The 13,641-nt window shown below is 40.0% G+C and overlaps 1 protein-coding gene across 7 annotated transcripts in view; it reads right to left on the reverse strand.

The window, feature by feature from the left end:
- The window catches only part of Stk33 (serine/threonine kinase 33), a 179,627-nt gene extending 165,986 nt beyond the window's left edge, over positions 1-13,641 (reverse strand). For 3 of the 7 annotated variants that reach the window (NM_001432630.1, NM_001432629.1, NM_001432628.1), the window contains 1 exon segment: positions 13,505-13,641. The gene's annotated coding sequence lies outside the window, so the exon portion shown is untranslated. 7 annotated transcript variants of the gene reach the window in all.

Here is a 13,641-nt window from a genome sequence, read left to right on the forward strand (position 1 = left end):
TTACAGGAAACACTGGGAAGTTTACATATTGCCCTAGCATTAGCATGATGAATACCTCCAGATACATAGATTTTACTTTTTTCTACAATTAACTTACCTCTCTGGAGCCTTTTGTTCTGACTTAGTTTGGAATTTAGTATTCAGAATGTCTGTCTGTCTGTTTCTTTGTTGACATATAGCGCAGGCTAGCCTCAAATTCCCAATGTTCCCAAGCATGGGAACACTAGACTTGCACAACCGCACCCAGCACTTTACAATTATTTATCTCTTGCCTGAGCTTATATTATAGGATTTAAACTTTATAATATTCTACTGCTTCTAAGCAATATATCTGATTAATGACCTAAAAACGGTTTCTTACAAAGCTAATAATGTAATCGTCACCTCTTTTCCCGGGGAAAGTCCAAATCAGCAATTATTTTAAGCTGACAAAAATGCATATAAAATAGAAAAATGACCTATAATTTTAAGATATTTCTTCACTACAAAATAATTGTCACTTAGAGTAAAATAGTCTGTTTTTTACCATAAAACAATATGATCACTCAAATAAAATGAGCAGCATTTAATTCTGTCCTGACACATCACTGTCCTGACACATCCTGATTCATTTTAGTATTTCAAATTCTTTATTCCGAGCTGAAATTAAAAGTTGCAATTCAGCTATCCAATATATACATAAGCCCATTAAAATGACATAAAAGTTCACCTCAAATCTTACTTATAACATTTACACATACTCAGTACAAGAAAAAGGAGAGATTTATGCAAATGTGGTTGTAAATTGTGGATAATATGCTATATTTATTAAACTACAACTCAAAAATAATTACAAAAATACTACAATATGGTGAGATAGATTCCAGAGGATATACAGACTATAATATAATTCTATCTGCCATTAATATCCACTATCAAATATAGTATTATTCAAACATGTATTTCAACCTAATAGCAGAAAAGATTCTGGAAAATTCATTTATATTTGGAAGTATAAAAACAATAAGCCTATTATTGTGGGATTTAGTATTTCACTAAGTGCAATGCTGTCAAACTACACCCATCAATACCTCCCTAGCGCCCATCTAGGACTCCAGCCAGTGGAAGCAAGGCAGATGTAACACCGCAGAGGAAAGACGGCCTCCTACACATCATTTGCAGGCAGAGTTAATCAGTGAGGTGTGATGACCTTGTTGTTTTCCTTGTACTAAATCAACACTTAGAGCCTGCCAATTGTACAGCCTACAACTGGAACAATAATTCAGTTCTACCAAAGATATGTAAATGAGTTAATGAAAAGGCAAAGATCTGAACAGTATTTGCTAGTCTGATTCTTTTTTAGAAGTACATGGTAGCATATGTCTATAACCCCAGCTACCCAGCTACACAAGAGGCTGATGCAAGAGGATGGCAAGTCTGAGGCAGTCATTCCAAGTAATTTAGTAAGACCCTCGGTCAAAATAAAAGTGAAAAGGCTAGGGACTTAGATCACTGATAGACTGCTTACCCAACATAATATGCAAGTGCAAGACCAGTGCCAAAAACAAACAAACCCTGGATGATAGATAAAATACAATGGTTTCAGCATTGCATGACAGGCAACAAGGAGGAGGGGGAAAGAAACATGCAATGCAGAATCCTATCATACCGACTGACAAGCATCAAAATAATAATTAAATATTAAATTCTATCTGCAGCTTAATACTTAATTCCCAGCTCCCTATTCCTCCTGCCTCATACTCAAATCAGTTCCTCATTCCTCTGGGTTGGTAGCACTCTACCTGAGTCTGGTACCGTTCTTGGTCGGAACTTTTAGAACCTTTCTCCACTGTTAAATTTATCATACTCAGCCAACATTACTCAGCGCAGCTCCCCGCCTGACCCTGCATGCACTAGGACAATGCATGCACTAGGTAATCAGTGTTTGCTCTTTGCTGAAAGGGAAAAGGGAAAGGAAAACAGAGTATATTCTAATTACACAAACTAGTCAGAACTTAGCAAGTTAGCAAGTTGACACTTCCTACACCAGCCCTCTGAGTAAAGAGTAACTAAGAGACTAAGACAGAGCTCCCATAAGTGACAAAAAGAAATCTAACAAAAGTAAAATTGCAGAAAGTAAGGCACTTCAGGAACTTTCCCTTAATATGAATTAGTAACAGAGATAAGGGGTATCGGTCCCATCCTTCCACCCCCACACTCTCTGTATAAACCCACAAGGCAAAGAGCTCTGTAAACTTTGCATACAATCTGTGGAGAAGATTGTATGCAAAGTTTACAACCTGTGGTCACTAAGTAGTGGGCGGAATGGATTTGGTCTTATACCCTAGCTAGGTGCTTAAGCCATAAATAAATACTCAAAAAACTATTGCTCCAGAGTCAATCTTACTATATTTTCAGAAAAATATGTGGAAGAAAGAAAAGATCTTGGATATTTTCAACAGAAAAGACTTTGTCATATTTTCACTCAATACTGTTATTGAAATGTTCAGATAAAGTGAGAAAACCTCTGCTCAGTATTCGCATCAGATATCTAAATATTTGAGAAAAATCACTATTTCAACATTTAAAAATATTGTTTACATTGCACAATATTCAGGCTAGAATTTGCAGATCGTCATGATAGATTAAAATAATTTTTGCAGAGATAAAGAATGAATGAATCAATCAATCAATCAGTTCACTCTCTAAGGTTAACAAGTTTTGTCTCACTCTCCAGTGAACTTGAAGATATCTCTCATATTTTCTAATACCAATAGCCTGGGCTATATAGCTATTCGAGAAAAACTGAGCCATCATAATGTTTCAAGTTTTTTGAGTAAAAAATAATAAAAAATTCTAAAGAAGTTTGTAAAACTTATATCCTTATCACAAGGGAACATCTCCCAATTTGTGGTCTTCTTTTTCACAATATCAAATCAAAACGTTAATTTAAAAAGAAAATAGGGCTTCAAGTAGCCCAGACTGGCCACGTCTGCTGTGTAGCCAAAGCTGGCCTTGAACGCTGTATCTTCCAGCCTCTGCCCACCACACCAAATGCTGGATTGCAGGCCTCTGTCACTATTTCTAGCCATCATCTTAAACCTTTAAGAGCACTCATGCTGAGTTCAGGCTCAGCTCAGAAAACAGAGTTTTCCACTGATTTAGGAAGAGCACCAAAGATTTAAACAGAGGCTTACCACTTAAGAAGAAAGGAAGAGAGCTCTCTGTCCCTGAAGTCTGGGTCCTTACCAAAGAGAAAATAGAAATCTTCCCTTGCTTTATTAATCTAATGGCTTGATAACTTGAATCAATTTAAAGGCATTCATCTACAGGGAGAAGCTGTTTGAAAGCTAAATGCACTAAATCTTCTTTCCTGGGGCCCTAAGTATTTTTTGAATCCTTACTGGTTTCACTTACTGCTTTATTTTAAAATCAGATTGAATCATTTTGTAACCAGTCATTCTTCATGAAGATGGATTTCGTTTTACCTGCACATATATTACCCCTGGTCAGCACTGCAATGAATTGTGGTGCCATTTAAAGCTCTAATACAGTACTCTACAATCCAATTAGTAACTGACTCTGAAACACAATTTCAAAAATGACTGTAGTGTACCCGCTCCCTACTCTTGAATATCAAAGGCACTAATTGAATGTCCATACTATTTCAGTTATAGATCTTCCTGAAATCACCTCATAGTAAACTAGCAGTTTTCAATTGCTACTCCTACCAGAGCTATTTGAGAGCTCCATTTTGAAGACTTAGCAAACATGTATTTTTTAAGAAAATCAATGTGATCAATAAAATAAAAAGCATTCTCAATGATACTCACAGAACTCAGTAGCCTATCAATATCCCTTTATAACAACAGGAAGAGATTTCAAAGCTAAAAGCATAAGTCAATACATTACACACACACACACACACACACACACACACACACACACACACATATAAACACAAATATGTGCAGCACCAGATGTGGTATTAAACAGAGTTCCAGGGCTGGTACCTACAAATCAGGCATGTACTTGTTTTCTATCTATCTATCTATCTATCTATCTATCTATCTATCTATCTATCTATCTTTTAATTCCACAGATAAAATTCAATGTCAATATAGCCACTGAAAACTGGCACCTAGACCTAAATGTTATGCCTACAAACTTATCAACGTTTACTCACTAGTGAATAGTCACATGGAAAAGTCGCAAACTCAGGAACCCCCTGCTTCCAATATGGTAGGGCTTAATAAGCAGTGAGAAAAGTGCCAGGAGAGTGAAAAATATATATATAAATCAATAGTAGGCAATTCATTTCTTTAAATAAGTTACTTTTGAACTCATCTAAAGTATCAACTATAATAAAAATACTAGATGTAATTAAGGCTTTAGTTTCCCTGAAGATTCTAGCAATCATCCACTTTAAACATTCTAGTAATAAAACATCCAATAGGATTTAAGGAAATTCTACTAAAAACAAATTAGCCTGTAAAGTGGAGATAACATGGGACCAAGGAAAGGCTTATTAATAACTCATTCAGAACTGAGCATAATAAATACAGCTATTACAATTTCAATTCATTGATGGCAGAACTCAAAAAGCTACCATGCTGCTACTCAATCTGCTCAAGAATCGAGATCTCATCAATACAGGCACTACGTGGTATGCTTCTGGAGCACAATTACTATAGACTAAAGGAATGTAGAATTAAAAAAAAATAGGTACTCAGTAGTGAGGCCAGAACATAAGACCAAAATATGGACAATTACTATAGACTAAAGGACTAATTACTAAAGACTATAGGACTAAAGGACAATTACTATAGACTAAAGGACTAATTACTAAAGACTAAAGTTACTATAGACAATTACTATAGACTAAAGGACTAATTACTAAAGACTATAGGACTAAAGGACAATTACTATAGACTAAAGGACTAATTACTAAAGACTAAAGTTACTATAGACTATAACACAATTACTATAGACTAAAGGAATGTAGAATTAAAAAAAACATAGGTACTCAGTAGTGAGGCCAGAACATAAGACCAAAATATGGACCTCTATCAAGTGTACTTGAACAACTCTTCAAATATTATAAAAACAGCTGCCTTGCTCTCTCTCCCCACGACTAACCAATCCAATCTCCTTTAAGGAAGGTTCCTTCAATGATTGCTCTGTTTTGAGGCAGGGTCTTGTGCAGCCCCAGATGGCCTAGACCTTCTATCCGGGCCGACCTGGCCTTGAAATCACAGCTATCCCTTTGCCTCTGCTTCTGAGTCCTGGGATTGCGGGTGTGCACTACCATAACTTGCTCCTTCAACAATTCTTAGCATGGTAAGATTCTAGGTCGAACTTCTATATAGGCAGCCTCTGGGACTTCAAACAGCTGGTCTCTGCCTTCTTTGCAGTCCTTACTGCTTGGAGGTAGGAGAGAGGCCTAGTACATTTGGCCAGATTCTGGGTTTTCCTGCGTCCCCATTGTTTACTTCCTGGATCTTAATGAGCTTCCTCTCAGAATGTCGTGAGTCTTTAGAACTTACAGAGTTATACACACATACATGTGGAGGTCAACACGTGAGACGAATTCTTTCATCCCACCATGGAGGTCCTGGGGATCAAGCTCAGGTCTTTCAGGCTAGGCAGCATTCACCTTTACTTCTGAGCCATCATCTCACTTACTCTCAAACAACTTTCTTTTTTTTTTAAAAACACATATTTTATGAATAGCGACACAATTTATATATCATGTACCAGGATGTTTTCAAGGTTCATTTCTGTTGCAATGCATATAGCATTTCATTTATAACCATGTCATAAAATGAGCTCCAGGTTCCAGCTTTTGTAAGCCATCTCCCATGCTAGGGTGGGCTTCTGGTGTTGCAGGTGCTTTTGAATTATCGCAGTTCCTGCAAGTAACCCTCAGCATACTCCTGTTAGTAACACTGTACAAATTCATCGCTTCACCCAGTTGGACTCTGGTGGTGTCCTAATGTTGCTCTGTCAATATTTACCCATCTTGGGTAAGTAAAAGTTTGTTCACATCTCCACAGAATAGTTTCACACAACAATGCACAGTAATATATGCATGTACACAGCACACATGTGCATGTGCATGTAGGTGTGCACACACAACACATACACACACATACACACAATAAATGAATGGATGGATGGATGGATGGATGGATGGATGGATGGATGGATGGATGGATGTTTTTAAAAGAAGTTTGAGAAGAAAATTACTTGAAATTCCATGAAAAATATTCAAAAATATGAACTCCCTCCCCAAAATCTCAGGCAGTAAAGATCTGCCTGGAGACTCAGAGAAGATCTGCTAACAGCAACAAACTGGAGAAGTCGACCCAGCATGAGGAACCTCAGCCTCCTGGGTACTTGCAGGCAGGTGATAAATGACTACCATCCAACGCCCAGCACCTCAGTGGCCACCAGCCTTCAAGTTAGATGAATTCTCTGTAATGCTTTTGCTATGAATCTATGAATTAATAGTAATGGGTTGAGATGATCAGTGTGAATAACTTCCAACTCATGTTAAGAATGCAGAGCTACACGCAAACTTTTTATGCATGCAATGCAAATGTGTAGACACAGTTCAATATTCTAGAAACCGAGTCCCGCACATCACTAGCACCCGTCAGATACTCACCGAATGCGTGTTTATAATTGTTTATATTGCTTTCTACAGAATTCATGTCCAAAATTAAGGCAACGGTAACAATTTTTTGAGGCAAGCCCAGGCTGGCCTCAAACATTTGATCTCCTACCTCAGCCTCTCAAGTGTGGTGATTATAGGTGTGTAGTGCCACACCAAACTTTGTTAGCAGTATCAAGCCTGTCTTCAACAGTACAAACGCGCAAAAAAACTTGGGTTTTTTTCTTATTTTATTCCTAATTTATTTCTCATCCTGACTGGAAGTCAAAGTAATAACACCAATGGTTTTGTTTTTGTTTTGTACATTTATTGATAAGTACAAAGGAAAGTTTTCCTTTTGACGGTTTCACACATGTTCACTTACATTTATTTGCCCCCCACACACCCATTGCTTTCCCTGTCCTCTCCCAGCCTCTCACTGGTCCTGCCCGTCCCTCTAACAGTCTTGCCTCTATTTCCATGTCAATAACCAGTAATTATTTTAAAAGGTAATTTTATATTGTCTTCAATACTTAGAAAGGATGTTTTAATTAGTTTTAAAATCATTACTGTCACTTTATAAACGTTTTTTAAAACAACATTGAGCCAATAAAACCACAAAGACTTAGGGGGTAGTTCATTTCTTATGCACTGTATAATTCAGTTAGTAAATTTAAAGCAGATATATTAATATAGTTTAACAACAGTGTGCCCATTATTCACATTCTAAAACCCTAAAGATAAATCCAAGCAAAACATAATTAGCCTCACTAATATGTAGTGAAATTCAGAGCAGGAGAGAAACACCTCCTATAAGTACAACAGAAAGGCAGCAATTAATTTGGTCACACTTTCCATATTTAAGCTTCTATTTTAAAAGACATTATTTCTTAGCATGCAGCAACTGTGAGTGTGTGGAACACTATGAAGAATCACCACATTGATAAAAGTAGAAAATACCTCCAGGATTACGTCTTCTCTCTCAGGAGCCACTTCTCAGAGTCTCACAGATAAGAAACAAGTCTAAGGCTGGAGAGATGGCTGGAGAGAGTGGTTAAGAGCACTGACTGCTCTTCCAGCAACCACATGGTGGCTCACAACCGTCTGTAATGAGATCTGATACCCACTTCTGGTGTGTTGGAAGACAGCTACAATATACTTATATATAATAAATAAATAAATCTTTTTTAAAATTTAAAAAAGAAACAATTCTTCAGGTTGGCAGCCTCTGCCTGGCATTTCAGAAACCCTTCCTCATCCTCTGCTACACAGCCCAGCTCCCTCCTTCCCTCTTCAGTCAAACATGAAGACGACCTGAGCACCAGCCTTTGTGGCGTCATTTATTCTTCTGAGGAAGCACACTGCTCAGCTCTGTGTGTGTTGGAGGTGTGGGTAGGTGTAGAGTGTATGCACACACTCCATATGTGTGTACCTGTTAGCACACTCACAGAGGCCAGAGAAGGATGCCAGGTGCCCTGCTCTATTGAACTCTACCTTTTTTCTTTGAGGCAGGGTCAGTCACTGAACCTGGAGCTAGGCTAGCAGGTAGCAATAATCCTCTTGCCTTAGCACACATTCTCTTACTCTGTGAAGGTACAGATACTCCATTGGCTACACCCAGCTTTTTAGGTAGGTGCTGGTATCTGAACCCAGGTCTTCCTGCTTAGATGAAACTGTTATTACCATCTGTGCCATCTCCCTAGACTCTCTGTCACCTGTCTGGCAATCAACTCTTCATTTACCAGTGCCAGGAAATAAAAATTTTAAAGAAAATATGTTTGTTGACTAGTCTCTGCAGAAGGACGTTGTTGTGGTTTGCCCTGAAGTTATCTGTACTTTGATGCTAATTCCACTGCCCCAAGGACAGCGGCCTAGTAACATACTCAGGAATCAGGTGACTTCACCAGAACCTTTTCCCCATTGAATTTGTAAAGTACAGGTGAGGGGCAGGTACAGGATAGAAGGAGGCCTGTCATTGGAGGAGAAGGAAGGATGGGCGGGAGAGAAGTTTGAAGGAAGAGGAGAGAGAGGAAGAGACAGGAGACAGAGAGAGGGGAGAAGCCATGGCAGGTGATGTTAAGATTCTGCTCTGTGTATTTACAGGTTGTTATCAATGTTCCTAAGGGATGGATGGTACCAGGCTTTGTATGTTTAAGTGGGCAATTATATTTTACCAATTGGATCTAAGATTATTGTGTTGTGTGTTCTTTTATGTGAGGGTTTGAGTGTAGGAAAGTATGCGGCTGGGATGAGTTTCCGCCAAGATATCTAGCAGGTATCTTGGGGCACCTGTGGTGAGGACCTAGCAGGTAAAAGACCACAATACATTTTTACTTTTATATTTTTACAACAACAGGACATTCTCAGTATAAAACCACATAGGAGCCAGGGGCTATTGAGCATATTGTATGAGGCCCTGAGATCACTCCTCAAGACTCCCAGGACAAAAAGCCATTGTGTGGGGGCAAGCCTTGTATAAAAACATAGAGTTAATATTCTTACTGTACCGATGGTTCTCACACAGTGCCCACAGCACCCCGTTTCTTCCACAGATGAATTCGCAATGTTCCTATGGAAAGGCAAAGAAGCTTCTACCAGTTTGAGTCACACACATCCCCACCCCCATCATCCACCTTGGACCTCTGCTTCCCACCTAGATGTCTTCTCTCTCCCCACTCCCATTGTACTGAAAGTCAGCATTGCCTACATTTCAGATTTCACCCAAGACCTAACCTCTGAAACGCTGCTTCTCCCTTGCTCAGAAGCTGTCTTAGTGAGGTTTCTATTGCTGCAGCCACCATGACCAAAGGGCAGCTTACCCGTCCACACTGCTGCTCACCATTGAAGGAAGTCAGGACAGCAACTCAAACAGGGTAGGATTCTGGAGGCAGGAGCTGATGCAGAGGCCATGGAAGGGTGCTGCTCACTGACTTGCTTCCCCTGACTTGCTTAACTTGCTTTCTTGTAGAACCCAGGACCACCACCCACAATGGGCTGGACCCTCCTATAGACTGCTAACTGAGAAAGCTACATCTCATGGAGCATTTCCTCAAATGAGGCTCTTTCCTCTCTGATGACTCTAGCTTGTGTCAAGTTGACACAAAACCAGCTAGTACAGTAGCCTACAGGCAAATGACAAACTGCCCTGGGCCCCAGTGACACATTAATTCCTGCTAAAGCCCAGGATAGGGGTCTTGCGTAGGCCTAGGAGGACAGATGATTTAAAGAAACCAAACAAACTATGGTAAAAATAAAAATGATAGTTTGGTAAGTGGACCGGGGTGCAGCTGGATGGGAGCAATGATTCCTGATATTCCCAGCACAATCAGATGTCTATATTCAATGGCAAAGAGCTTTAAACTGATATTTTGAAATGATACATGCCTGAAGGGACAAATAATCAGTTTCCCTGATCTGATCATTGCATGCTATGTGTGTATATTCAAGTGTCACACCATACATACCGCATGAATGTGTACAATCATTATGTCTAGAAACTCCTTCAAAGAGCTTGTATAGGCAATTCCGATAAAAGAAATAGCTAACATCTAATAATGATATCTTTAATGCTTAAACAAATAAACGATAAAGATTTGAATTAAAATAGGGATGAACTTTCATCTGTGAAATGGGCAAAGTTTTGTTTTGTTTTGTAAATAACGCTATCGTGAGCATCACACAGCTGAGAGTGGGGCTGAAGACTGTGTAGTCTCTCTGGAGAGCAGAGCACTGCAGCACCCATGTCCTTTGTACCTCCGTCTTTGAGAAACTAATCGTAAGCAACAAGGACACGATAAGAAGATTAAATTATGAAGACCTTCGCCGTTACATTTGGTAGTTGACATATAAACATCCACTAATAATACTAGCTAATAAAGCTACATTCATAGTATGATTATGGAGCTGAGAAAATAAATAAGAGCAGATCCTTACACATCACTAATCACTGTTCACTGTTCCAAGTAGTTCACGTAGAGTAATTCACTTTCTTCTCAAAGCAATATGACATTGAACTACAAGAGACTAGTGCTAGTGTCGCGTCTGATTTCCCAATGAGAAATCTGAGGCACTGAGGAGGTGACTGACCTAAGGTTACACTGAAACAAACTCTGACATTCTGGACTGAAATTAAAAAATCCAAAACGCTATGGAAATAGTGTTTTCATAAATTTTTGGTCAGTTCTTTGTTGTTAAACCTTGCCATAAACTAATGTCAACCTATATATCACCTTTATCCCAAGAAAGAGTGGATTCCATTCACTAAGGTACATTCCATGTACTTGATGGCATTCAGGGTTCACTTAGTCAGTGTTCTATTGCTATGAAGAGACACCATGACCACTGCAAGTCTTGGGAAGAAAAGCATTGAATTGTGGCTGACTTATAGTTTCAGAGGTTTAGTCCATTATCATGATGGTGGGAAGAATGGCAGGGAGCAAGGGTGGTGACTCAAAGGTGCTAGAGAAGATACTGGGCCTGACTTGAGCTTTTAAAATCTACCCACCAGTGACACACTTCCTCCAACAAAGCTACATCTTCTTCAACAAGGCCACACCTCCTAATCCCTCTTAAATTGTACCACTCTCTGATACCCAAGCATTCAAAGATTTCTTTGATTCAAAGCATTCAAAGAAGCCAAGCCTATGGATGTCATTCTTATTCAAACCACAAGAATACAATATATACACATCCTGGATCCCAGAAGTGGTCCACTACATACACCATTATCACCCTTCAATAAAGTGAAACCTCAGCCCCACAGGTTCCAGGTATGGAACTGTGATAGAACTAGAGTTAACATGCAAACCATCTGTCTGTTTCTGTAGTCTGTGCTTCTAAGCACAGAATGATATTTTCATATACTACCGAATGCCATGGGGAGTTATAAATTAAGCATCCAGCTAGTTATTAATACCCCCCCCACTATGTGCCAGACACACAAATGCTACAGAAGAGAGATAACTTTGCCAGAAGAGCCAGTGTTGAGGAGGTTTGTTTCAGACAAAGTAATCAGATATGGTGATTATTTGGGCCTTGGGAGATTAAGGGTGAGCAAGAATTAATTAAAGAGTAGAGCAATGGCAAGGACAGGAACATATGTGCGAAGGTACTGAAGTAAGACAAAAAATCATGATGGAAAACTGAAGGAGAGCCTAGGTATCCCCAAGCACATTGGTGCATGCTTGCAATCCCAGCTACCTGAGAGACTACATCAGGAAGAAAACAAGTAGACACTAACCACCAGACCTGGCCTTAATTAATTAATTAATTAATTAATGTGCTAGGATTGAATCCAGGGGCCCCTGTGTGATTTATTTATTTATTTATTTATTTATTTATTTATTTATTTATTTATTTATTTTGTGTGTGCATGTGTTGGGGTCAGAGTACAACTTGTAGAGTCTGTTCTCTCCTTCTACCATGTGCGTTTTGAGGATCAAACTCATGTCATTGGACTTAGTGGCAAGCACATGTATTTACCCAAGGATCCATTTCTCTGGCCCAGCACAATCAATTTGTAAATTTTTTTTTTTTTTTTTTTTTTTTTTTTTTTTTTTTTTTGGTTCTTTTTTTCGGAGCTGGGGACCGAACCCAGGGCCTTGTGCTTCCTAGGTAAGCGCTCTACCACTGAGCTAAATCCCCAGCCCCCAATTTGTAAATTTTAAATATTGTTCCTGCTGTAGAACAGGGGGGAAAAAATAAGATGGGAAGACTTTAAAATGGGATGCCAACTCCAGACCAATTAGGAGGAAACTTCAAGAGACATGATAAGAGCGTAGTAACCCAGTCTGGGGTGATAGAAGAAGAAACAGAAGTGGATACATCTGATATCTGATATGAAGACAAAATGAATGCAAATTTATGGCAATGTGGACATAGAAAAAGAGGAAATGCAAGATTCCTGGCTTGAAAGGGAAATAGATATATGACTCATTAGGAAAAGGACACTGGGGTCTTACTCAGACTAGAATTTTAAACGTGTAGTATCTGTGTAGTGCTCAACAATTTGAAGACATGACCCGGAGACCAAGGAGAGCAAGCTTAAATTCAAATCCTGCTGATGTTGCATTCCATCCGCAGATCCTTCCTCCTTCCTAGGCTGGCGGATCTTATTCTGATGTTGAAGGTGAGTGGTCAGACAAACAAAAAGGGGGGTAGGGGGTAGGGGGTTTCCTCAGTGTGGTTAGGAATGAGTATCCCGAATTGCAATTATCCCCTACAAATATCCCCTTTATATTTTGTCCTTCCCAGGGCAATACCACAAACAGGGCTCATTTCACCCCACAGCTGTGTGAGAAATTCTAAGGTGCATCTAGGAAACCCGATCCTCAGAATCAGCAGGGGAAAACTCTTAATATCTATCACCCTACCGTATCCTGAGCATCCACTGTGTGCAAGGAAGAGACTTAAGAAGCTATACCACACACATTTTGAGGTCCTACTAGATGTCGAGCTCTTAGGAAATTAAAAAGAAGCCAAGCCCGTACAACTCACAGCTTTTAAGGACTTTTTCCCCACACACACTTACCCTTGGTGAGTTCACATTAAACTTTCAAAAATGTTTCCTGTAGCGAACATGAGATGGAAATGAGGAGGTGTAGATGGACCCAAGCAGCAAGGGACCACCCCAAACTCCAGACCAGGGGAAATGGAGGTCCCAGCTGCTTAGGCCCTCCAGAGACTCCTAAAGGGTCCGTGGTCATCCCCAGGTCCGTCCTCCGAGCTGGACGCCAGGCGGACCGGCAGCTGGAGGCCCTGAGGCCGGTTTGCCTGCGGTTGCCATAGCAACGGGGCTTGGCGGCTGCCTAACCCTCCCGCCCACCTTGTCCCTCAGGGCACCGCGACTAGGCCCGCTGTGAGGCCACTCACCGCCGGCCGGCGGGCTGCCCCTGACAGAGGCGTACACTTGATGAGAATGGTCGCCCAATCCCGAATGCCACACCAAAAGAAGATGAACTTTTTTTTTTCTCAGGCCCTGGATGCGGACCCAGGAGGTGGACGGGGTC

The sequence above is a fragment of the Rattus norvegicus genome, chromosome 1, assembly GCF_021556685.1.
Source record: "Rattus norvegicus strain SHRSP/BbbUtx chromosome 1, alternate assembly SHRSP_T2T, whole genome shotgun sequence".
Classification (NCBI taxonomy): domain Eukaryota; kingdom Metazoa; phylum Chordata; class Mammalia; order Rodentia; family Muridae; genus Rattus; species Rattus norvegicus.